The sequence below is a fragment of the Falco cherrug genome, chromosome 5 (genome assembly GCF_023634085.1).
Source record: "Falco cherrug isolate bFalChe1 chromosome 5, bFalChe1.pri, whole genome shotgun sequence".
NCBI classification, from domain to species: Eukaryota; Metazoa; Chordata; class Aves; order Falconiformes; family Falconidae; genus Falco; species Falco cherrug.
This window is the reverse complement of record NC_073701.1, coordinates 46,939,422-46,965,196: the sequence shown is the minus strand read 5'-3', so window position 1 is coordinate 46,965,196 and position 25,775 is coordinate 46,939,422. Positions and strand designations below refer to the sequence as shown.

At 36.3% G+C, this 25,775-nt stretch overlaps 1 protein-coding gene across 4 annotated transcripts in view; it reads left to right on the top strand.

Annotated features, from left to right (window-relative positions):
• Positions 1–25,775, top strand: part of ANKS1B (ankyrin repeat and sterile alpha motif domain containing 1B) — a 441,494-nt gene that overhangs the window by 131,090 nt on the left and 284,629 nt on the right. The gene's annotated exons all lie outside the window — the stretch shown is intronic.

The following is a 25,775-nucleotide window of genomic DNA, read 5'->3' as shown; positions in this document are numbered from 1 at the left end:
AGTAATTGGACTGGGAGTCTGCTTTGACAAATGACAATCGCAGCAGCAAGACCTATCTGAAACGGGCAATTGACTTTTTGACCTGTGCTATCTTGGTTATGAATCATGATTTAGGAAATATACAAGAATGATAGATGATTGTTGACTAACATCATGTTACCTATCTAGTCTGTGTAAGGGTAAGCACCTTCTTGATTACACAGCTGAGCTAGTATTGGAAGAGTGCCAGAACTATATCAAGCATTGTATGTAAGGGCCAGATGTTATGATACAGATTTGGAGTCTGCAAGGTGAGGTAGAGTGGGTCATAATTCCTACCTCCCCGTGAAATTTGGGCTGAAGAGGGAACCTGCATTATGAACAGTGATCTAAGAGGTGGAACAAAATACAATAGCATCTTTATAGCATAGTTGCACAGAGTTAACCAGACTCTGACTCAAACTTTAATGCTTCTACTCTTGTAACTGAAAATTTACTTTGTTGATTTTTTTTGGTTCTGGTAATCTAAAAAAATTAGCAGACTGTGCAGGACAATATTACAGGTTGTTCAGTAAAGGAAGAAAATGCAAAATTATCCTTGTTTTTCAGACTTCTACTTGATTAATCACCATAAACTTACTTAGTGCGATGGGAAGGCTGCCATACCCCTACCCCATAAATTGGCCAAGGGAGTTCATTATCTGCCTCAATGGTAATGTGGCTCAACTACAAAACTTTCCATTGTAATTACTATTAAAAAAAAAAAAAAAAAAAAAAAAAGAGATAGACTTTTCACTAGTTCAAATACCAGGCTTTGGAAGCGTGCTGCCTGCTGAACATAGGCTTTTTTCTTAGATGTAGTAAGACCAGTATGAAAAACAGATCCTAGAGGATATTTTTAGGTCTTAATTTAAAAAGATGTTTTGTGTATTGTTAAATATGGTGTGTATCAGAGGCACAGAGAATAACCAAGGAAGCTGTAGAACATTCATGGGGGCACCCATAATCTTTGTAATATCTAACAAGGTCAATGAGTTGACAGTACAAATGTACTGTAATTCCTTCTGTCTTGGTTTTCCATATACCACTACGATCTTTTCCTTGGTATTTTATTGGGAAGAACATTTGGCTGTATAGATAAGCAGATTCCAAAATGTGATTTTATTTTAAGCTATAAATGTAGTAATTACCTAACTGGCCTGGTTTGTAAGCCATATTTGTAACCATGTTGGCTGTTATTTTATACTACAGAGGCCCCAAATGAAACAGCAATGTCACTCACAGTTATAAGGTACATAACACTATGCATAATTGTATGTGAATGTCAGCCTGCCACTTCACTTCATACAGATTTATTGCCTGAATAAGTTATGTATGATTACAGAGATCATTCGTTTAAACAAATATCTAATTTGCATACCTTTTTTTCCTGAATTTCCCTGTTTTTGTATCACTAAGACATGCTGACTTTGGGAATACTTTTCCGAATTGCTATACTATGTCATGTGTAGAGTTCATTTCAGAGCATGAGGCAGCACTCTGAACATAAAATTGCATCTGTCGCTCTCCTTTCCCTAGGTGGTAGGATATTCTGATCAACTCTCCCCACTGTCTGGGGCATTACTACCTCTTGGCAGTAGAAGTGTGACTGACTGCACTCAGTGATTGAAAATTCTCCTTTCCTGTATTGAGAGGAAAGGTCATTCTGGCTAGCCTTTCAAGCTGTAGGACTGCATGTTGTAACTATTATCTGCTCTGCCAGTAAACTCCTAACAGGTTGGGAATAGTCACCTTGCCAGTCATTGTTCTCTGATCTACTGGGAAAAAAACCAGACTGCTCTCTACTTCTCCATACTATTTTTAATTTCCTGAATCTTATCCTTAACTAGTAAGGAATAGCAGAGCGTGAGAACTCCATGCACCAAATGGTAAAAGATTGTTACATGTAAGGGAGAAAAAATGAACAGAAGGGGGGAAAAAAAGTCATTAAGTTTGTTACTTCCACTTCTGAAATCCTCTCTTGTGTAAGTTTTTATGTGTGCTTGCAAAAAATTAGGTTGATATAGGAAAAAATGTTACATTATAGGTTTATGCTGGTAGTTGAAACAATTGCTTCTAATTAGTACTGATCTAAGAGTAAAGAAGACTGCATGTATGTCTGAGTTCAAGTTAAGCTGCTCTTCGTTTCTGTGATAGATTAGTAGGACAGTTTGGCAGACTATCTTAACATCTCTGTCTCAGTATCTCTGCTTTTAAACTAACAGTTAAGACATAGTAAGAATATTCTGAAGTACTGCACTCTGAGACATAATTTTCTGTTAAGTAAAATACAAATTTGGATTTAAAATTTCATAAATCAATCCCATAAAATTAATTTCATAAATTAACTGATTCATGAATCAATCTTACTGTCCTTTCTGTTGGGCTATTCCAGAACAGTATCCTCCTTCCTGAAACTAGATGTTTTTCCTAGTTATGTTAACATTTAGACTACCCTTCAATTAAAAAAAGAAATCGCATGACATATTTAACCTTGGAAAATAACCATAAAATGTTACTAGTTCATAAAGCATACATTAGTATTGTCCTTTTGATCTTAAGGTTGTAATATTTTGTGAACTATAGCAACAAATCATGTCAAAAAAGGTGTAAATTTCTAATAAAAAGCTAAAGCTCAAGGCACTGGATAATTCTAATGGTAAAGTCGGTGTTGTCAAGTATCTCCATTAAATTAGTGTGGTTTTGATCAACTATCTGGTGTCTGCAATACTAGTAGCAGAAGTTTAGGTGCAGCACCATGCTGTATTTGGGCCTGTGCTGTTGAAGACCCTTAGAGACTTAATTTGCATCTTTGGTAGCTTGGACATTTTGTACCATACTCCATGGTACAAACCCTTGTCCTGGTTTCAGCTGGGATAGAGTTAACTTTCTTCCTAGTAGTTGGCATAATACTGTATTTTGGACTTAGGATGAGAATAATGTTGATAATGCACCGATGTTTTAGTTGTTGCTAAGCAGTGTTTACACTAAGCCAAGGACTTTTCAGCTCCTCATACAACACCACCATGGAGTAGTCTGGGGGCACAAGAAGCTAGGAGGAGACACAGCCAGGACAGCTGACCTAAACTGGCCAAAAGGATATTCCATACCATAGAATGTCATACTCAGTACGTAAACTGGGGGTAGTTGACTGGGAGGGGCCAATGGCAACTCAGGGACTGGCTGGGCATCGGTCGGTCGGTGGTGAGCAATTGCATTGTCTATCAGTTGTTTTATATATATTCTAATTCTTTTGTCGTCATTATTAATACTAGTATAATTATTTTCCTTTTATTTTCTGTCATATTAAAATGTGTTTATCTCAACCCATGAATTTTACTTTTTTTTCTTTTTTCCTAATTCTCTCCCCTGTCCTGCTGGGGTGAGACACGGGTGTGAGGGAGTGGCTACCTGCCACATGGTGTTTAGCTACCTGCCAGGTTAAACCATGACAATGTCATACACTTTATTTAGTAGAAATATTGAATGAAATCTGAGCTAAATTACAGAAGGCATTTTCTTCACTGGAGTTACGTGTGTGTCCATACCCAACAGAGAGATCAAATCTCTTTTGGTCTGCCTCTATAGTTTCTACTACAGAAACTCCCTAGGAGTGAGACCAGGTGGCAGTCTACATGGTAAATCTTTAATAATAATGAATGATGGCCAGTACTACTTAAAGTAACTTTAGGTCTTATTGAGTATCATTATGAATTAGAGAGGACTTTTCAAACTTTTTTTTCTTTGTGAATAACTTGGTGGGAAAAAAAATCCTCATTTGGGAAAGTTGATCTGTCCATGCTGATGAATGAAGGTTTTAACACAGTATCTCAATAACAGGAAGGGACATTGCTGTCTGTAAACTGTACAAAAATCATCCTTGATTAAGGGAGTGCTAGTTCAAGGACCTATTTTTTTTTCCAGTTATGTGCAGTGTGGGCTGTAAAATCCAGCTGAGAAATGAGGTAGATACTTAGTGACCTCACTTATGGTGAGCTCTCAGCCACCGCAGTCAGCAATTCCCAAGTCAGCAGTTTTAAAGATAGCTTTGGTACAACTACTCTACCCAGTTACATCTAAGATATGGCTTATGTCAAGGGGATAAAGATGGCCTTAGATATGTAATGTGTTGCCACTGGCCTGTAGCAGGCAAGCGCAAGGCGAGGAGTTGAAACATAAAGGAAGAGATACCTCAGCAGCTATACTGGTCATCTACCCAGCTAAATGTACACTGGAGAAAACTTGCTGTTGTCAGTCATGATGTTTTTTTATTTAGAAACATTACTTAATTTGCACTTAAATGCCAGTAACTTGTAAGGAGGATCATGCAAGATAATAAATCTGTAATTAATTATACCTTTTTTTTTTTTTACAGCCTCATAATCACAGCAGGGAAAGTAACAAAAAATGTTGGTCACTGAATTATTACAACATATAAAACTGTCCCCAAGCTGGCCTATCTACTGTAGCATTAGGGATTTTTTGCTTTCTCAGCCTGGCATTACAGTGAAAATGAGCCTGAAAATTTGCAGCCAGTGTGTCAGCTCACCTCTTGCATTCTTGTGTCTACTGTATAACACTGTGTTAGCAGTCTCATACAGATATCTAGGAGAGAGTCCTTTGGAAACCTGAATTGAAAAATAGCCTAGCTATGGTAACATTTTAATCAAAATTAAAATATGACTCTTTACATAGTTTCCAAAATCATTAAATACTTGGGTTGGTAAAATGCTATTTATCAGGTCATCAGTTTCTGATCAGCTTCAGTAATAAATCTTCACAGTACCTATTCTGAATATTTCGACATTTCGGTTATCCCGATTGAAACAAAGATAGCAAATGCATCTTTTCTTTAATGAATTTCTGCCTTTGCTTTTGTGCAGTTATTTTCTAGCTATAGGCAAACCATTGCAAAGTGACCACAAGAAGGAACCATCACACTGCCAGATAAACAAAATTGTCTGGATGAATGGAAATTCAAGAGGCTAGTCTTAGTCACCCATACTTCATCATTTTGAAACTATAATTGATCTGAAGGATCATGCACTAACCTTTCTGAAGTCCACTCACCCAAATTGCTTCAAGCAGAAGGACTGCTATTCATTTAAGCGCACTTTTTAAGCTGGAGATAGCAGGATACAGTGCACTTAAACACATGACCTACAGTCTAACTCCTCAGGTTTAAATACTTTCAGTGATCAAGAAAGGTTATCTTAGCTGTGCAGAGAGAAAAACATTATCAAGTAGGGAGTCTCTTATCAGAGTAACTGCAATATGTAACAGCTGGTCTAGAACTGTCCGAAAATAGCTAGAGTCTATGAAGTTTAGCCTAATTTGACACCAGTGTTTCTGAAGTAGTTGATTGTCCATGAAAGCTTTTGGTATTGTGGTTCATATTTAAAATCTTTACTACCTACCTGCCATGAGTGCTGAATTTCCTAAGTACTGAGTCTCAGGCCTGATGTATCAGGGATTGGGAGGCAGGAGCAAAGGGAGCTACCATGGCTGACAGGGCAGGGGCCTCACTAGTCAGGGCCCTATCTCACCACCCAATGAGCAGGGCAGAGCTAGAGATCGTGGCAAGGTTCAGCTAGGAGCCTTGATGTTCAAGCAATTTTGCACTCATGAGACAGATCTAAAGTCAAGCTAGAAAGTCAGTATGCAGGTCAGGATCAGGTCTGGTGATGGCCAGGAAGTCTCATGATGGCAAGACCAGGTCCAGGGTCAAGCTGAGAAGTCAGCCCATGAGTTGGGGTCTGGATGCACAGGCATAAGCCCAGGACAGGCACTCCGTCAGTATGTCTCAGGCAGGAGCCACAGGCCCTAGGCTGAGCTGAAATGGTGTCTTCAGGAAGAGGGATGTGATTGGAAACCTCAGAAGGCTGGTCAGGGTCATTATAAGCTTGTTAGTGCCTCAGGTCAAGGCATGATGTATGAATGACAATCTGTGTCTCTTATTCTTCTCTCTGTTACTCAAGGAGACAGTACCTCCAAAGAGTATAATTAATCTATACGTTGAGTGACAAATGAAGAGCCACTCGGAGCTTGTCAGTAAGGAACACAAAGCAAAGGTGTGTATTGTAATGTGAGCTACGCATCACTTTGGTGAAGTAGGTAACTAACAAAAGTGGCTTGTGTTTCCATAACAACCTAATAGCTGAAGTCTTTCTTAGGCAACAAGTGGTTTCTCTTCTAAGTGGTTTTTGGCCTTGGAGAAGTGCTCTCTATTAAGTAAAGTTTCCCAGTTGTCAGGGTGTTTTGTACAGTCTAATACCCCTTTAGCACAGGAAAAGATTCATAGGCCATGAGAATGAGTAAGAGTCTCACAGTGCCCTGACATGATGAGGGTACTCTCGTTAAAGGTAGAAAAGTTAGGTTCTAGCCTTTCTAGTTCCTTTAATAAACTTCTCAAGATACATCTTAAAAATGGCTGAGGTTTTGTGCCTGTTACTCAGAAGTCCATTTCTCCACTGATTTCTGTGCTGGTGATTAACAAGCCTCTTAATTTCCAACCTCATTGTATCCATGGCCAACTGAAGTCAAGACAGAGAAACTCTAACGTACTGCCTTTGGCTAAGTCAGGGCTCTCCAGCAACTCTTCAAGAAGCAATTCTGGGCAGCCTTGGAATGATTCTGAAAATCTCTTAGTGCCCTTATGCATATCTACATAGTACATAGTACTGCCTTGTCGTGGTGGCTAGAGGACTTCAAAGGGTGGTAAAGTGTTGCATAGAGGTCTTCCAAGGGTGTGTGGTCTTTATCACAGTATGTTCAAGTTATTTTGTCTTATTTGGATAGGTATGCATCCGTTTAGGTGTTGGACTTTATAGAAGTCTGGATGATATTATCTACATACTGTGCCCTAATATACTTAGCTTTTTCTGTGTAAGAAGAGGAGAGTGAAGTTACAAGGATTGTAAGATGACCTGAAGTGGTTGAACTGAAAAACAGATATATTTTTTCAATTAAATGTTATGTTTAGTCTATCTGGAAATATTTTTTTGGTTTGTTTTCCTGTTTATTTACCTGGGTTTTAGTAAAATGAACTTTAAAGTGAAAATTGAAAAATATCAAACAATTTTAGCTGTATTTTTCAGTCAGTACCTTACAGTGAAATAAGACGTCCAGCCTTAGTTATAAGACCTATACATACTTTTTCTCTGCTCTTCTTGTCTTCCTTTAACCTGTGTTGGGGCTATATGGAGAAAAATTGGCTATGGTACAAAATTTCTCAATTTACTTCTTTTAACAGGTTAATTTATAAAGATGTAAGGATGACATTCAGAGCTTCAAGACACAAATCTTTGCCAGAATACAGTGTATTGGAAACCAACCTAACCTTCTCCTGTTTCACTGATGACACATTTCTTATTTGTCATTCCTACTGCCACAGTATAGAGTTCACATGGCTTATCAGGAGCAATTTTGTCTAATGCACTAGCATATGTTTGCAGTTCGGATTTTTTAATTTCACGTGGCATTTTAATAAAGATTAAGGGAGTGCTAGTTGGAAAAAAATGTATAATAGCTCTTCATGCATTTTATTGGTTTTTCTTCTAGTACAACTAGTAATAGTTTTAAGCACCCTTCAAAAATATAAAAGAAAAAACTCTGAAAATTATGCCTGGAGATTTTTTGCTGATATAGTTGTTCCTATAATAGAAATTTTAAATTTATAGTTTATTTTCTATTTTTAAGTATTTTCTGGCTTTTTACAGTACATTTTATTTTCTCTATGTACAAATCCCCAAAATATGGGCAGCTTGGGAGTTCTGTTTCATCATAATAATGCTTTCACACTCATGTTCTGTATTTCTGTAGTTCTTGGAGTACAATTAGGATGCTTTATATTAGCTTTTTTAGTACTATATCTCTTAGAGGAGTACAGTTTACCTGTGCTTCTGGTCCTTGTTGATTAATGTTTTGTTGGCAGGTGTTATCAACCTGCTGATTTTATCAGCAGGCCTTCAAGTGATCTGAGTCTCGGGCTGGCATGTATTCCTAACCTCACTGATGTTAGGGCATGTTTTGTCATTGACTTCAGTTGTATTAGTTTTTACCGTGCATATCTTCTCCCAAAAGAAGGGTCATTGTTAAAATTAGGAATTAGTCAATTAATTATTGATATGACATCAGGAAAATTGTATGTCTTGTAGTATAAGATGAAAAATGAGATACTACCATGAGAATATTTGCCTTTTCTTCTGATTTCGTCTGAAATCAGGAGAGGATACCTCTTCAGGTATTATTACACTGTTGTAGTTGGAAGTGGCTGTAGATGGGTCAGGGTGGTGTGCATCTCTGATTTCTGCCCAGTTCGCTACCTCCCCCTAAAATCCCCTTCTGACAGCATGTGAAAACTATGACCCATTTTAATTATCTTTGGGTAGGTTTCAGGAAGTGAGACAGACAGCCTGAAAATTCTTTCTACAGTGAAGTTTGTTCCTAGATAGTTCAGGTGAGTCGGGTTTCCGATATCACCAGAGAAACAGATACAGGTGATCTATATATACTTTATGTATACAGGTCCTGTTCCATATTCTTTCCTGATTTGGCTGTAGGCTGCTGTTGGTAGAGGTACACCAACAGTGCATATATCCCCTATTTAACATTTAAAGAAGAAAACACATCCATGCTTTATTATTTCAATTTCTTGTACAATGTAGGAATTGGATGTCTTGATAGAAGTTACAAAGGGGGATGAAAAATAAAATTTAACTCCTGTGATGCAAAATAAGTGCTATTTTCATTTGGCTATGACTTGAATTATAAATGTATGAACAGAACAAATAAAAAAATGAGAGAAGATGAATGATAAAAGATTTCAATAATAGTTCATCCATTGTCTGCTTTCACTCTAAGCAGTCCTGGGCAGTGAGATAAAGCCACAGATTCCCCTTACACAGCTGCTCCCAGAGTTATTCTATATTTTAAACAGAACAATTTTGTGTTTAGACAAACCTCTGTTGTTATAAAATTCTTATATTAAACAATAACTAGAAAATTGGAACCCTCCAATTTTGCCATTACTTGAGTGGCAGACTAACTGGTAAACACTACGTTAAAAATTGATTCTTTGCTGTTTTGGGAATAAAAAAAAAAAGTCCTGCTTTTTTGTTTCATTTCACTTGTCTTTTGGAAAAAGCAGAATTTATGCAGCAAAGCAAAAATATAACTTCAGTATCACAAACTGGGAAGCAGGCAGTGAAAGCATTTGGTGATCATTGTTTCTAGTATACTTTCTTCACTGATTATTGCTCATTTAACTGGCAGCTTTCAGAATCCAAAGAAGAGAGTATTAAAAGTAACGAGGTTAATTCAGGCTTTTTGACCCTCCTCCCACCCCCAATGGTATTTGTGGGACAGATGGGTAAAACTGTTACCTTTTGGTTTTGTTTATGTAGTTTGGAAAGAGGAAATGAGTGATGTATACAGTGGATACTTCTCATGCACATACATACAGAATCATTCATTATTAACTTTTTAAAATTGCCTCAGTTGCAAACATGGACCACTTTGATAAAATTTATTAACACAAATGTAATAGTAACCCAAATGTATTATAAAAGTGAATATCAAATTAACCCTATTTACTTGTATTAAACTTATAATTTCACTTAAAAAAACAGGTTCACTAGTAAGATCCAGTTTCTCTGAAGCAATGCTAATATGCATGACCTGTCCCCCTTTTGTTTATCATTAATGGTGATCCATATCAGCTGTTCCATTATTCCTGTTGTCAGGCTGAAAGCCTGTAACTAAGGTTACTCCATTAGCTTCCTTTTAGCCTTCTTAAATCTTATTAATATTCCAAGAAACAGCACCATTTGTTGGGATGACTTCTTGTCAGATCTTTTTAAACTCTTGGATAAAAATTAAATAGATCTGTTGATTAAAAATTTACAGCTTTAGTAACTCTCATTTAACATTCCCTTTGCATATTTTCTTATGAGTTTGTTTGATATTTAAAGAAAATATTTTACATCTCTGTTCTTTTATAAATGTGGCAGGAGATATAATATTATAATGTGCCATAATTTCGTTTGTTCCATTGTCCATTTCTCCCACTTCTTTATGTCCTTGATGCAGCAGAGGTCTTGTGGAGAAACAGCATTATAATCATAATTAAATACTTCTTCAGAATGCATAAGCACAGGAAGCTTAATTGAGGTTGCCCAAGCCATGTCAATGCTTACATATCACAGCTCTAATGTACTTTCTTTTACAACCTTATCATCCCTCTAAGAGGTTTTTAGTATATAATTAAAGATAATTGCTCCCCATCATATGCTTGTCTGGATAACATCTCTGATAACATCCTTAACAATGAAATGCTATTCTTAAAAACACTCTTGTCATTTCTGAAGTTAAAGCACATGGGAATGACTGATACCATGTGACCAGTTTGTTACGAAAATACATGCAGGTCTCCACCCATCCAGTATATTCCAGTAAATATGTTTTTGTTGTTAAAGTATTTCCATTTTCCAAAGGATTAGCTTACATTTTTTTTGCAAAGTGAGAAAAAACAGGCTGCTGCTTGACATATGTTAAACAGTTCTGATGATTCATTACTTCTTATTATTGCTCATAAAGTACAGTTGAAAAAAATTAGCTTTCAGGGGAGTTTTGGGCAAGTTTTGCAAATCGGTGCTCATCAAATTGTATGTATTCTGACCTACACTCGGTTTCATCCATCCCGGTGTGATTATCATCTAGAATGATCTCATTATATACGTGACTACATGCTGTCAAACAAAACCCACTTTTCAAATCAAGACAATAATTCAAAGGAATGTCATTATTTTGAGTTATTTTGCATTTTAAAACCTGTTTGAAAATTTTATTTAGCACGATTTAAGGTTTTCTTTTTTAAATGACTATTAGTTGCAGCATCCTTTGGAAGTACTTTTGAGTCAGGGGTGAAATAGACCATATACAACATACTCCATTCTAGTAAGTAATGCTACTCTTCAAAATGCTGCTGAGATTGTTTTATAATTGAGCAGATGGAAGTGATAGTACCTTTTATAAGTGGCAAGAATTTAATAGATATATGAGGAATAATATTGCTATAAAACCCAAAAGATTGCTAATATCAGTGCTAATAGTATAGCTTAATCTTACCATTAATTTGTTTACATTTTGCATGCATCTGGTATATTCTAATATAACCTTGTGTAATGGGTATAGCACTGCATGGAGATGTTCAATAGGCATTTAGCTAATATTATATGTCTCCCGGTGCACTTGTAAATTTTCTACAAACCTTACATTTAATTTTCTACAAAGCTTTTCAAGTTGAATCTTACTCCAAATTAGAAGTTAGAAGGACCAGTTGACTTCATACTTTTTATTCTGTTGTACTCAAGACTTTACATATTGTCCTATTTTGCATTAAGATGAAACGGAGTCCTAAAACTCTAGAGATCCAGCGCTCAGGAGTTAGTGCTTCACTTGACTTAATGTCTATAATGCAATAAAGTTGAAGTACTATAAAAAAAGCCAAACTAGTTTACAGATACACTGGAAATGCGATATAGCTATGTCTTGAATCACACAAAGAACTCATCTGTCTTATGTGAAAGATTAATTTCTCCACTGTTTGGTCTCTCAATTTGAGATGATAAAGCTGCTCAGCTCTGAATGATTAATCATTAGACACTGTGAGATACATATCTTAGGATCATCGAGACATTCTCAGCTGTCACAGAAATTATGACATTAACAATGCCCCTGATCTCTCCTATTCCTTGTGTAATGTTTCAGGCTTTTTTGATACTTTGTATTAAAGGTTGCAAGTTTAATACAATTTATTAGGGAGTGTTTTGTGACTTGCTGTAGATGGTGAATAGATGTGTTGTCTACAGGTGCCTTGTAGCACAGTTAACGATTATGTGGTTGCCTTCAATTTAGGTATTTGATTTGATGAATTGAGCAATCCTCTCTATTTCTATGTCCCATATCAGGGCACTTATCTGGGATGTAGAGGATCAAGCTGAGAACCCTTAAGTACCAGGCTGTAATATGCGTGGCTAACCTGTATCACAGGATGTAAGAATTCTGTTCAGTGCTGGGCCCATGTTTCACATCCTGTCTGCGTCCCAGCTCCATGTCAGACCATGAAATAAGAACTCAGTCCCTGTCGCGCTCTGTCAGAATAGAATTGAGCTCCAGCAGAACCCAGGAACTGAATGATCAAAATACCAACTTTGTGGGATATCTGCCCTGCAGTCTTTGTCTCTTTTTTGCTATTAGTCTTTCTTCCTTGCAAACACATACCAGGGCTTCCATCCTGCTTTGAGAATTATTTCTGATTAAAATATCTGGAAAATTGAACATTTTGCCAAGAAAATCAGTTTGAATTAATCACTTTTTATATGGTGAAAATAATTTGTCGAAAGATTCACTACCAGCTATACACTGCATTCATACATTGGTTTGATGGCTCTGCTAACAGACAGATACTGAGGTCTCTGGATCATAGCTCTGCCTGCTTCCCCACCCTGCTGTCCGTCATTTCTTCTCTGTAGGGATCATCTATTGCCACACAGTTATTGTGCTTTTTCAAATACTGTAGTGAAGAGGCACTTGGTTTGATATGAATGCAATTAATAACCTTGCTCTCTTTTATATAGTTCTAGTAGACCTAGCATAGCAATAATTCCTCCCCATCTACTCACCACCAAGCAAACTGAAAAAGTTTTGCTGGTCCTTCTGACTGACAGATTTTAGGATAACTTATTTTTGTGTCTGACTGCATCAAAATTGGACTATGATTTTAGTTTATGAAATACAATTAACTGAATATGCATGCTAATAATTTTACTTCAGCATTGACCTGAATCAGATCTGAAAAGATTCTATCTTTTAGGATAAAAAAAAATCATACCCTATTTCTACTGCCTTTGCTGTCCAGTAAGTAACAAAATAAATGTGTTAGTTTTGTGAAAAAAATGTTACTGTATTTAATATTTCGGTACCTTTAAGTGTGTTCTACTGGGAGCTCACTTTTTGTGAAACTATATGTTTTATGAGGGTTTTTTTAATAAACTTTTCTACTAACTTTAGTACATTTGGAAAGCAGAAATCTTGGCGTAGCTTCCTCAATTTTTTTAAAATCAAAATATTTGTGAAAATATTTAAGCAATTACTAAAATAAACCATTTTTGTACATAATGAACAGATTTATTTGTTTTGTTCAGTGTCAGAGATGATTAAAAAATAGAAAAACATTGAATTCTAGAGAAGGTAATCAGTGTTGCATTCTGTAAAAAAAACAAAGATTTTCTCTCGTTCTATTTTAAGTTAAATAAAACCCAGTAATTTGCTTCCATTTTCTCAGCTTCTGTCTCCTTTTCTGCATCTGCTAGTCCTGATGGCAGTATGTAGCTGGCTGCCAAAATTTTTCCTTCTGTTTCTTTACAGACATTTCATTTTTGCCCTTTTTATACCTTTTTCATTTTTGTGCCACCTCAAAAGAAAATTTGAACTTAGCAAGAGATGTAGGATTTTGCTATATATAACAATAGGATGGGAATGCGTTTGTGTTGCCAATCCACAAACATAGAGATGCATCATATCTTTACTAGCAGCGCTAATAATAGAATAATTTTCTACTGTACCTTCTCTTTTCCTTCTTTTCTGATACACCTTCAAATATTGCAGATTGGGAAGAACTCATATGAAAGAATATTTTCACAGTTGCTTTATTGTTTTCAGAAAGCAAGAAAAGTCTTCAGAAGAACCATTTCATATTTTTTACTCAAGGGCAGGGTGTATTTTTCTTTCTATAATACAATGTCATTATATGCAGTAGTATCTGTTCTGGAAGAGGACATTAAAAACAGCTGTTAGTAAAAATATTCTTTCTGCTCTAGCTCCAGCTGTTCACTTCATGTCATTTTTCTTTTAGATATCATTCCCTTCCTGCTGGAAGGTACATAAATAATATGGCACAATTAAAACCAGTTCCTTACCAGTAGTTCTGGGATTGAAATGAAATTCTTCTCCAAGAGCATATCCATTATTTTTACATCTATTTCTCTCTCACATTATGATGAAAAAATATCAAAACTTTCTATTAATATTGTGTAAGTAAAATTTGCAAAAAATCCTTTTTTTTTCTGATCAGTTTTGTCTTTCAGAGTTTTTCTCATCCAGCCTGTAATAACTTCAGCAAGGATTTGCCATTGTTAAATTTAACCAAAGTGTTGAATGCCTTGTGAAACAATTGCAAACAAAGATGACATTTTATAAATTCTTTGCCCAATAGTAGATATTGGCCTGATAAACACAGTGTGGAATGAGTTTGTGACTTCTGTTCTAATAGAATAATAACATTTGCAATAGGAAGTTGTTAGTGGTTAGGAGTTCTGGCAGTAAGAATGACAGGAATTCTGTGAATCTTGCCTTTGATTTTGGCTAAATACCTGTATTCCACTGTAATTTAATTGTAATTCTTTGTTGTAGTTAAAGCTATTCAACATTTCTTAACTTCAAGTCTTAAAGCCATGTTTTTCTCCATAAAACTTGGCAAGAAAAGCATACTTTCACTTAATTCTGATCCCTCTTTTTGGTATTAGTGGCTGGATGGGATCAGCTACTTTGTTTCTGGCCCACTGTGTTGGAATATTCCTTCTTGTCTGAATATAGGGATCTGGCTCTGTCAAACAAATAGGTCAAAGCAGCATGGTCTAGAAATTGTGATTTATTTGTTTGGTATCAATAGCATACCTCTTCAATATATGTGAAGTTTTCTGCTATCTTTATCGTTCCTCTGTATAGTTAACTACAGCTCTTAGAAATTCCAAGGGTTTATCCAAACTCTGTATCTGTGGTCTCTGTAAGAAATGTAGTAGGTAGTGTTAGTGGGAATACTTAATACGAAGGATTTAAAGAAATCTGCAAAGCTAGTTTGTGGATCTTAGAGAACCCAAAACTAAAACAAGAGAAAACCACTGAGGCAAGCTGCACATTGTGGCGCTAAGTTAAATATGCTGAAGCATATAGAAGATTCTAAACAGTCAGAGCAGAAGTAAATCCTGCTTTGTCAGTCAGAAGGTAAACATAATAATGTGTAAATATGTAACTGTTGTAACATATTATGTCATCTAAATTGCAGCATATAGAAAATAATGCAGGAATATTAGTAAAAGGGATAGATTTTGAGTTTTTAAAAAGAAAATGTTAAATATAAATAAAAATATGTACAAATAATATATGCTATAATTGTTTGGGCATGTTAATTATAAAAAAAGATAAGTTGTAAATTAAAAAATTACAATCAAGTGTTTGGGCTTTTTTTAGTTACTAAAAACTCTAATGCTGTAGTGCCAGAAATTAGGTATTAATGGTTGGAAACTGGATTGTGTTATTCGAAAATGATCCGCAGTATTTCCTTTATCTTTCTCAAATCATTTGGACATTAACAGGACAGCAAATTGGACTAGATAGCTGGTCCATTCTGGTACAAATGTTTCCATATTGCTTTCAAAATAAACAGCAAAGGCTTTTAATATTCCCTGAATTCTGACTGTGTATTAGTAGTGTGCACTATCTGCTGGACAAACTATTTATGCTTAATAAGTGTACTGTTACACTGGATACAATATACATTTTGAGTTTGGAACAAAATACTTTTTTCCAGGTAAGTGTATATTAAATACAAAAATGTAAATTTTTAGAGTGAGTGTTGAGCTCTCTGGAGTCACTCAAAAATGTGGATAGTTTAAATAAGAATAACTACGTATTGAAACATTTTATAACAACATTTGTAGCTCTCTGGTTTTAAAATATTTTGGTTAGCTTTCTAACTTCAGTATTGTCATAAAGAGCTTTATTAACTAATTGATATTTCAGAAGAACTGAAGCCCATGAAAATATTTTTTTTTCCCCATAAATAAATTTCCATAAATTTCAAAATCATTGCAACAAAGGGTAGATGCATCTTGGAAAGTTTATCTTTAAGACTGCTTAAATTATTTATTAACTGAGCTTGATCCCGGAGGAGTATGGTTATCCTCAGTATTATGAGAGCACTTACTCTCATCACCTTTTGTGGTTTATATTCTAAGATTATTTGAAAATGTAGTCTAATTCACTAATCATCTATTGCATTTGCAATAGTAGAATACTTTGCACAGCACAGTTTGGTTATTCCCTTTGGATTATAGGAGAAGCCTTGTGAGATACTAAGGCATGCATATGATAGCATTCAGTGGCCTCTCACTGATGAGTTAAATTTAAAAATAAGCACAGACATCCCTAATATGTAACATTTGAAAGATTTTTTTTTACAAGACAACAAGGCATTCCAGTTTTTACTGAATGACTGAAATAAACAAAAATATTTTGGCACCTGTAAGGACACTCTATGCTTTTCACTGAACTTCCAGAAACATGATGACTACATGCTGAGACAAGGCAAATGTAGAAATTATAAAATATCTGTCATAAGCAAATGCAGTCATTTCACTACAAAGCTTTTAAACATGGAAAAGCCAACACACACACACAAAAAAGAACATTAAAAAAAAAAGTATATGGCAACTGTGTAGCTTTGTTTTTGAACGCTCAATTAGACATCAACAGCTTGCAGAGGCAGTCTCAAAAGGTTACTCAGGAAATGGTGGAAATCACCCATCATCTCTCATTAGTACTTAATGAGAGATGTTTTTCCAGACAGTTGCCTAGTATTACAAGGGTTATGCAAGCTTGAAGCAGTTCCAAAGTCTATTTGTGCAGGTGGGTGATTAGAGGAAACAAAAACTTGATAATAGTTATACCCAACACTCATGGATGATGCAGAAACAACTGAGCAGACCCCCTGCTGCCACTGGAAGGCACTTTACTGGTAATTAATTCCAAACACAATCCCGAAATACCTGCCATATCCAAGATTAGGCCAGTTATAGCTTCAAGTGCTTTCAACAAGACAGTTGCAAATATATATTTATAATCCTACTCAGAACAATGGTTATTCAGGTTTAAGTGTGTGGGAAACAAAACAAATTCAAAAGAGCGAATTCAAACGGTTTATTCCAACTGTTCTCTCTGTGCATCCAGTGTAGCTACCTACTGATTCTGTTATTCAGTATTCCATCTGCTCTTTTGGAATGCCTCTTGTAATGTTCATTCCTTGAAATCCTGAAGTACATGGTTGTCCTTATCTGTAGTTCCTAGATTTATGCCATGTTGGGTAGTCATGTAGGAGAGAAGATTTGCTTTGGGGATTTAGTCAAGTTAAAACAATTTTAAAGCTGAATCCTATACTATGGAAAATTGCCTAGTCCCTCAGTTGGGGCCACTATAATGTGAACATTTTTACTATCTGCCTGGCAAAAAGGAGATTTTATATTTTTTCCTGGATTTCTGTATGAACTGCAGCCTGGCTTAATTTACTGTATGCAATTGCTGTGAATCTTTGCAATGGGTCCACCACTGACAGGAGACATTAAATTTTATTCACACGTGCTCTCCAAGAAATCTTACACATGGCAGCTCTGTACCAAATCAGGGCAATTTGTACTGTTTTGTGACATACTCTGGTCAGTTTTGGATCTTTGTTAGTTTCTTCCTACTTGTTGGCTTGGGCTCCTGCCTTGTAAATGCACTGCTGGTGGAACCCAGCAGCCTAGATTGACCCATGATGAATGAACTTCACCTAGGTAGTGCTGTCTCCACACAAAATGTTCAGATGTATGGTTTTAAGACTTGCACTGAAATCTGTCTATGGGTATGTTTTAGTGTAATGGGGTGAATCTGCCTTAGAAAGGGTTAATAGTGTTTTAATGAGCAATCGGTAAGCTTCAGGAAGATCATGGTGCCCAAATTCTCTTTACCATAAGGAATAGGATTCAGATGATCCTTCGTGTGGGCCTGGGGTTCTCTCTCACTTTAGATTAAGATCAGCAAAAGTATTAAAGATTCCCTGAGGCATAATCTGAGCAAGTTTCTTGGTCTTCTGCTCAGCGTAAGGATACCAGCGTATCCCTGATAAAACTTCCATAACTTTGATTATCCCATGAATCAGAAAATACTGGTTTATATATCACTCTAGTGCAGTTATAAGTGGAAGCCTTCTTCCATTCCAGTTATGAAGTTTTTTAAAGGACTATATGATCATTCCCCCATTATTGAAGAGCACTAAAATGTACTCCTTATGGTCCCATCTGTGATGGGACCTACATTAACCTGTTCATTTCTTAGTCTGTCAATGAAACTAGCCCTCTGGGGGCTGTGACCTCTGCAAGGAGATGCATGTAAATTCAGTCACAGGTGACTGATCCTCCAGAAACAGTACTATTTCCATATTATCTTCCTTCTATTCTCTACTAAGATTTTGATTGTGGTTATGATTGCTTTCTGTCCGAGACAGGTGATTAGCATTGCCATGTTCTTTCCAGAGCTTTGTGCCTCCCCATAACACATTGGATGTTAAGAGGACATGTAAATTGTACAGACAAAGGCATTCCAACATTTTTTCTAAAGACAGATTGAAACCCATAGAAATTGCCAGACTGGTTAAATGTTTCTGTAGTAGTTTTCAAATAGTCTAGCAAATTAAGTCTGCTATAGCTGATCAAACTTAGGTCTGTCTTAATACCACACTAAAAAGCATTTTCATCTCAAGACAACACCAAGCCATCTGTAGCTTTATTCACATTGTTGCATTATCCTGATGGTGGGGTGTCCAAAACAGATGCAGGGTTTTGGCCTGCCTTCAAGTAGTTTGAAGATTTGCATGCAACCTTCCACACTGAGCAGAGCTTGAAGAATAAAATGAAGTTATTTACCAGTAATAGGGTGTCTTTGAAGTTGTTTTCTATATATATGCAGGTGCGTCTATATGTATATATGTGCACATTCATTTTCCACCCTTCTTTTTCTTCTCCCAGGGTTGCAGTGTACGAATCTATCCAGGCCCTGAGGTGATAGTATAAAGCTCTACAAGGTCATAATAATTAGACTTTGTGCTTTAAGTATTTTGTTCATATGTACTGTTATATTTTCAGAGGTTTTAGAATTTAGTGTGTGTATTTATACACACCATTAGATGTGTACCATATAATCTAGTTCTAGATTATTACTGGCCCATACCTCTAATATATGTTAAATATATGTTTCTTCCATTCTTATAGCAAGTTGTAAATCTGAGCATATATAGTATTTATGTGACTCCACAAATAAATGGAATGTGGAAATAGACTGAGTATACATTTGCATTTTGGTTCAGAGCACTGGATGTCAATTTGAAGTAAATCATTGTTCCCAGTTACTGTTCATTGCTTCAGTCACAGGCTGGTTTTGGAGTACAAACCAGACTCCTTTTTGATCTGAAGCTCCATTTCAGGTGGATACCAAAAGTATAGGGTCCTTCTGGAAACAGTGAGGTACATGTGTGGTGGGGGTGTTTGGCAGAATAAGATGCTATGTAGTGCTAAAAATTCAAACCCACATGTGTCGTAAATGGAGTGTTATGAGGATCAACTGCTTTGATCTGCTGATCCATTGCCATTACACTATGTTGTAGAAATAACGGATATAATAGGTAATACAGGTGTAACTGTAGATTTTGAAAAGGATGCTAGCATGTTTCTATAATGAAAGTGATAAAATACAGATTGACTGTGTGTTCCATTGTGAAGATTTATTTCTGAGGTGAAATCTAATTATAACTATATTTCTGGAATATGGACCGACTTTGGGCTTTTGATATTTTGCTTGCTGAGATGTGCTAGGAAGTGTCCTGGCTGGCCTACTTGGTATCTGCCCAACAGTCAATATTGTGGCATTAGATAGATATAAATATAGTGCCTTATTTTTGAGTACATTTATGAGAAAAATTATCTGCTAGAAAAGTTCCAGTGAGCAGTTTGTCCTCACAGTACATGGATAGCTGGATGAAAATTTTGATGAAGCACTTGTTGAACTGTGGCGATACAGTCTGTTACTATCCATAAGGGCATTTTTCTCTATGCAGCGTACCATATGAAAAAAGACAATCATCTGCTGAGTACTGATGTCACACAGCACAGTAAAAGACAAAGGTCCCAGTGCATGATTTTTTTATCATTTCAGTTAAACAGTTAACATTTTTATGGTTTTGTCTGACATCTTAGTAGAAGATAACAGTAAAAGAACACCATAGTTTCTTTGACAGTATATGAAAAGAAGAAAATACTCACTTTCATTTTACTCTCTCCAGACTGAAATCTGAGTGATCCTTGAAAGTGTAAAGCAGTCACTATATCCATGAACTGGAGCTCCTTGCACTTCTCTCTTTTGTTGACCTCCTGTTATCCTTTACACTTCAGAAAAAAATTTCTATCGTTTTTTACTGTGATGGTAGAAATAAATTACCATTTTCACGAAGATTTTTGGAAGCAATGGTTACAGTTTTAAAGAGTGTGAGTTGCAATTCATCCCTTAAAATTTTGGGACCCTGATTCAGTTGCCAATATATAGCTGTCTACTAACATTTGAAATGCTTTTGGGTGCCCCAAGGTGATGCTTTAGAAGGGCAGTGAAATTCCATAGTTCCTGAAAGCCTCTTGCAGATGCTTTGAATTTCCTTGGACCACTGAGATGGCATTAGTTAACAATGCTTACGTGGTAGAATCTTGCCCTTTATGTCTGCAATAGAAGTGTCTGAGCTAGCTATCTAGACTTTATTTAAAGCTAATGCATATCTTAGTATAATCAGTGAAGCTTAGGGCTTGTTCTTCTGACCTAGTATTTTTTCAGGATAATATATCTAAATATAGAACACATTCTAAATTCTAATTAACACTGTTTTAATGGGGTTTCATTGACTTAAAGAGGAGTTTAGCATGCCCACTAAAATGTGGCTCTATTTAGAGAAATCCCACTTGCAAGTCTGAAGATCAGTTTCTGAATCACTCAAGACTAAGAACAAATTAATGCCATTTCTTTGGATAGCAATTTAGTTGCTAGCGTATGAATACTGAAGTTTACCTTTAAGCCCTGCAATTTGATTCCAAAAATCAATCTTACTAGATAGACATGTATAACACATTACATAATATCATCTTCATTTTACATGGAAATCCTTTTCGTACTGAAAGACTGCATTGCAAATGAATCGCTGAGTACTTATAACGTCAGTGATAGCAGACCCAACTTTCCTTCCTATGAAAGGAATGGTTATAATGTTAATTCTTATATTTTTTGTGTGAGACATGAGGTTAGTGTATATTCATAGTTAAACATTTTTATGAACAAGATAACTATGCTTATATTAATTAGGCTTCAGTAATATTGAACTGTATAAGAGATAAAACTGAACACTGCACAAAAAAACATCTCTCTGTTTTGCAGTTGTATTATATATGACAGTGTGGTAAAAATAGATTTTGTGAGATGTTTGTCTTGCTCCTTTCCTTCTCTTAATGTTCTCATTAAAAGGTGCTGTAAAAATAAACATTGCCCATATGAAATGACTTAAAAACTCCTAAATTCTTAAAGTAAAAAAAGAAGAATTATGTGAATTAGTTCTTATTCAATGCTATTCAATTTCTTTTTATCATTTTGCTGTAAGAGTATATAAAATAACTGTTGGTGAAATACGGAATAACTGGAATAGATCAGTAAAAAACTAATCTGGATTTCTAGATTTGGTGGAGTTGACTCAGTATTAACAGGTTTTAGTGTAACCGAAATCAAGCCACTTGTCTATAATCAAAGGGTGTAGCTCTAATATAAATAATGCCAGTATGGCACGAGAGTAAAAATTTTGTAAATGGTGTTAGGAACAACCTGACTTTCAACTTCCAGGCAATGATGTCATCATTTGTGATTACAGTCTTTTGATGTATGCTGTCTAGTGCGCACAGGCAAGTTGTATGAAGCGCTAGTGTGACCATTCTTGTAAATTCTGAGTCTTGTTTCTACTGTAAATATTTCAAAAACTGGGAAAAGTAGCAAATAGAATTGTAGAAGTCATTGAGATTTGGAAATTAGGATGTGGAAACCTGTCTAATCCTGTGAGAAATTTAAAAATCACCATCTTTTTTCATATGTCCATGAGATGGTGAGTGGTAAACATGATCAAGATGGCATTGTAACACTTTCTGTCCTTTAAAACCTTGTATGCTGAGCCAATCAATCAACCAACCAACAAAGCAAATAGGTAAGATTTGCCAGGATATAAATAAGCATAGCTATTTTTATAGTCCCCACTAACAGAGCCCAGTTAATCCAAAACCTGAGTTTATCTAACAGTTTTAAAAATATTTTGGTTATTCCTGACATGGAAAACATAACGTAGTATATTTTCTTTATCCTACCCTATTCTATTTCCTTTGCCCTGAAACAAAGCGAGTGGAGGGTGGGAAGTCCTAGTAACCATTTTTAAAAGTCAGAATAAGCTCCAATTACATAATCCTTGTGACAGTTTCTCATATACGATGGAGACAGGAGGAAATATTGTTAGAGCATGCTGCAGTTCAGTAATTTTTAGCTGCCATATCATCCCTGGAGCCTAGTGTTATCTGACTTGTACAGAAGCATCTCAGCTTATTGCAACTTGAGCCAGGAACTAGAAGAGAATGACAGCCATAAATACTTCCCTGTCGGCCCCATCTATAGCACCGACCAGAAACTCAGCACGAGAGCTGATCTTTCCTAAGTAAATTTGGTAGGTTCGCAAGTTTCCAAGTTCTTTTTGCCAAGAACTGTTCCATTGAAACTGTTAGTATTATGATTACCTAAAGGGAAAAAAAATGTTTGCTTTAGTTTTGTTACCAGAGAGAAAAGAAAATTAAAACATAATTATTATGTAATTTAATTACAAAAGAAAATATATTCAAATAAATTCTTAATGTAATGATGAGTTTTGTATACATAAACAGAGAGGTTGCCCAAATTGGTTGCAGGAATTAATTTGATGGTGATATTCTCTCTCTGACAGAGCAGACCCAGGTAGTAAATCATTATTGGCTGCCTGATGAGAAGATCCTACTGTGAAAATAAACAGCTGTCCACAATAAAGAAGTTGTTTACAAGAAACCATTACATGTTAGACACTTTATTCCCTTGAGAAAGGCATGAAGGCATGAAATACTGAGCAGTTGGGGTTTTTTTCTGGGATGTTTATTTCAAAGAGAAATATTTTGGATTTTTTTGGCGAAGCTGTATTTTTAGATTCTAAAAGCATGATTCTTTTTTTTTTATTACCGCTTTATTTTGCTTGGAGGGAAAGGCTGTTGCTACTCTGTTTTGAGATTGCTGCATATTATGTATGTTCCTGAACTGATTATAGTATGCACACACTATAGCTGAAGAAGTTTTTCTCAGCCCTATCTAGTGGGGCATATAACAGCCCTGCCTCCCCTTATGAATATCTTCCAATAAATTTTCATTCCAAGAATGTCACTCCGTCATTTTGATGCTTCTTAGATGTGATTGTATGTAGGGGCAAACCCTAGGCTTCGGTGACCTGTCATTGAACAGGGTCAACAAGAAGTCTTTCCTATGGAAAGACCAAAATCTTGCTCATATAACTTGACCCTTTTGTTACCCTCTTCTGCATATTCAAAGTGTGCATAAACTAAGCTGAGGTGACTGTCAGGAGGGCCCTGAAACAGAATGAATTGGTGAGCAGAAACTGTATTCGTTACCATCAGCCCAATTTGTGTTTCTAACTGTCTGTCCTTTGAGTGATGCATATTTGAGATACTTCTACATCTGCGAAGCTTCCTGGTTTCACTTGCAAGGCTTTCATGTGCTAAATAGCTGAAGCACAGCTGTGCTTGAGCTTAAGTGCAGCCACACAGGCTTCATAGAGAGGACAGCGACACAAAGGCAGGGCTGCTGAACTGCCAGGGACTTTGTGCTCTTCATAGGTTTCACTGTTTGTCAGAGACAAGCGTTCTGTTTGTTTCTCCCATCAGTAAGAAAACAAGTGCACTAAGTGCACTTAGCTAGGCTGACATGAACATTTCACACTGGAGGTTATTAGCTTCCTAGGTGGTGCCTGGATTGCTGCATGCCTGGGCAGCAGGAGAGCCCCTGGTTTGGTATCTCCACAAACAGTGCAAGGCTGTCAAAGCATGTCTCTGATTCCTCAGCCAGGTAAGTTAGTTGATAATTATCTGTTGATGAGTCTGTCCATAGAGTGAAGGAAGATGATATTTAATATTTTGGAGCAGAAGAGAATGAGACTTTCAGCTCACTTAAGATGCTCCTAACCCTCATATTTAGCCTTCATCCTCACTATGAGATTTCCAAAGAGCAGGGCAAGGCCTTGGTGGGGTGTCTTCTTGTCAAATCACTGTCCCTCCTTTGATGAGCTAGGCTTTCAAATCACAGGATACTCATTCACATGCTGCATGTGAACAGTTTAGCAGTTAAATATCAAGTCAGACAGGAAAGCGTAAGAGTTAAGGCTTTCTGGAATGCCATCCAAGATCTTCTGTCAGGGATTTATCATGAGGAGTCACCTTAAGTTCCTTTCTAAGGCTGTGTAAAAGTTTGATTCATCATATTAACACATATGTATTACTTTCTGAATTAAATTAATTCAGACCCAAGATTTCTGTGCACACTTGTGATCATTCAGGAAGAGCCCTTCCATGTGTTAAGATTGCATACCTAAAGGACTGGAAGTCTTGATGAGATGTTTTTCAAAAAAGTTGGAATTGTCTGTTTCTGTCACAGGGAGGGTTCACTCTGTCAGATGTCAGGTTAACAGCTGAGGTTATCTACAGGGTTTCTCCTTTTTGGATATCTGCCAGACTGCCACCTGAACTTTTGTTTACACTTTCTTTAAGTGTAACAGTATTGCTGAAATATTCCAGCCTGATATTTGCTTTAGAACAACAGTTTGTTCGTCAATATTTGGCTAGAAACTTTAAGATCTCACGCTACAGTTGTGTAGTGTTTCTACAGGGAGTAATACTTAGCATCATCCATGCAATGAAAGTAAGTTGGAAAGGCCATGAAGTTTACATTCTTGCAACTATTCCTCTTTATCCTATGTTAGCTATGTGAATGTAACTGGGTATTTCCTTCCTTTTGATATCTCTGTTACGCTTCCAAGAATTCTTTCAGGTCAGTAGGGCTGTGAGGGAGAAGCTTCTGTCATTGCTTTCACGAAGGCATTTGTGCCTTGCACAGGTGGAGGAGTTTATGTATGTTCCTGCAGAATTTGGTTAGGCAAAACCTCCCCAGCTTGTAGCACTGAGGCTGCTTTCATTTGAGTTCGGGTTTTTTTCTGGAGTGGATTCAACCACTGAGCGAAAGCATGTATTGGAGATCTACCTCAATTACAAATAAATAGGCTTTCTTCTGTGAACTCTGCAGGCTGTCAGATGAGGCCCACAGACACGGGATTTGAATATAATCATTGTCTTAATGCAGTGCTGCAGGTGTTACCGCACATGTAGGAGCATGGAGCACATGTCTTTGTGACCCACAAAGAAAAGTACTCTGTAAATTCAAAGGCACTGTAAAGACCACCAAAACCATGCAAAGGCAATGATATTTCCCCTAGAATCTGAGGTAAAGCATTTCTTTAACAATACAATTCTAAAGGCATGAAGTAATGTGGAGCTTTTGGCCTCCTGCTAAGTCATTCTGGTGCTTGGTTACCATCACAGCTGGGAAGCTATGCCTTATTTCATAGTCCTCTTTATCCTCTGACCTGACTTTCACTAGCTTTAAATTGTTCAAACAGTGTTAAGAACATTTAGAGAAGGTAAGAGTGATATTTTAAGTCCTTGTAATGGTCCTTC